The sequence below is a fragment of the Sinocyclocheilus anshuiensis genome, unplaced genomic scaffold (assembly GCF_001515605.1).
Source record: "Sinocyclocheilus anshuiensis isolate Anshui unplaced genomic scaffold, SAMN03320099.WGS_v1.1 scaffold143, whole genome shotgun sequence".
In the NCBI taxonomy this organism is placed as follows: Eukaryota; Metazoa; Chordata; class Actinopteri; order Cypriniformes; family Cyprinidae; genus Sinocyclocheilus; species Sinocyclocheilus anshuiensis.
The window spans coordinates 894,248-896,171 of record NW_015548197.1 but is presented as its reverse complement, the minus strand read 5'-3'; the positions used below and the strand labels follow the sequence as shown (position 1 = coordinate 896,171).

General features: G+C 25.1%; 1 protein-coding gene across 1 annotated transcript in view; it reads right to left on the bottom strand.

Annotated features, from left to right (window-relative positions):
- The window catches only part of LOC107653199 (disks large-associated protein 4-like), a 165,954-nt gene that overhangs the window by 14,937 nt on the left and 149,093 nt on the right, over positions 1-1,924 (bottom strand). The window lies entirely within an intron of this gene.

Below are 1,924 nucleotides of genomic sequence, written 5' to 3'. Positions count from 1 at the left end.
GAGAGTTTTACCGTGCTGACTGTCATAACTGAACGTGACATGCTGTTTGAATGCTGAGCGGAGAATGACTGACAGCTGCAGCAGAAGTTTCTGTAAACTTAAATTTAACAATGTACATATAATTCTGTCCCTCACATTAAGATATGGAATGGCTTCAGATGATACAGCTATACAGTGCATGAAAACCAAACTGGTGCTCTTCTGTTTCTTTTGGTGAAAGACTCCCCCTTGTGTCGTATAAAAAGCACAATAACCGCTGAATAATCGTCTGAAACAACCGCGGTTAGATCAAATAATCGCGATTAGACAGTTATTTAATTATCGCGACAGGCCTATTCATATTGTTCAATATTTTAATCTTTGGTAGTGAATCGCACTGACTCTCTCACGAGAAGTGAATCACAGTTTGAAGGCATGTGATTGGCTGTTCATTACTGATGTCACACTTTTATGTGTATGTGCTTCATAAACTCAGGATGAAAGCCTGAGTTGACAGAAAAAACTGATGATCAGTGTCATGGTTCCAACAAAGCCAGATTGGATTGGTTTGGTTTTGTCGGTTCAAAACTAATCCTGTAACCCTGAGTTTGTTCAGCCACCATCATGGTACAGGCCCCTGGAAGACTCTTTCAAACTACATGAACAACAACAACAAAAAAACACTTACGATCAAGCCAAGGAACAATTTGTTCATCCTTGTTTAAATGACTTCACACCATAATGGTACTACTTCTAAAACAGCACACATTTTGTCAGAAATATTTTAATTAAATCACATGTTTTACAATACTATAATTTTTTAATAAACATGGCACCATGATTATGAATTTCTTTCAATATTATAATTTATATAAATAAAATAACAATTGTTTAGAAAGATAATATAATTTAAAAATAAAATTGAAATATTTAGAATTCTACAATGTGTTTTATTTTTTAATATGATGAATATGATATTTTTTATCAATTATAGTATAAATATATAAAATTTCATACATCAAGAGCAAAAAACAACATTTATAAATTGTATTAAAAAAATCGCAAAATAACATTGTATGAATTATAAAATCCTAAATATCAAAATTAATAAAAAAATTAATTATTCTTATAAACATGACATTGTGATTACGCATTTCTTTAAATATTATAATAAAAAATTTTGAATTATACAATATTATATAATTTTTATTTTATATAATTAAATTTTCTTATAATTTCTTATTTTCATTTAAATTTATTCCGTTTTGTACATCAAGAGAAAAAAAAACATTTTTATTTTAAAACTAAAATGAAATATTTATTATTAATTGCAATATTTAATGAAATGCATTGTCATGTTGCTATGTTCTTATAAACATGGCAAAATTACAACGCACTTCATTAAACGTTATAATTAAAAAATGCAAATAAAATATTCAGAATTCTACATTATTTTATATATATATATATATAGCATTAAAAAAATCGCAAAATAACATTGTATGAATTATAAAATCCTAAATATCAAAATTAATAAAAAAATTAATTATTCTTATAAACATGACATTGTGATTACGCATTTCTTTAAATATTATAATAAAAAATTTTGAATTATACAATATTATATAATTTTTATTTTATATAATTAAATTTTCTTATAATTTCTTATTTTCATTTAAATTTATTCCGTTTTGTACATCAAGAGAAAAAAAAACATTTTTATTTTAAAACTAAAATTAAATATTTATTATTAATTGCAATATTTAATGAAATGCATTGTCATGTTGCTATGTTCTTATAAACATGGCAAAATTACAACGCACTTCATTAAACGTTATAATTAAAAAATGCAAATAAAATATTCAGAATTCTACATTATTTTATATATATATATATATATATATATATATATTAGGGATGCACGATATATCGGCCACCATATCGG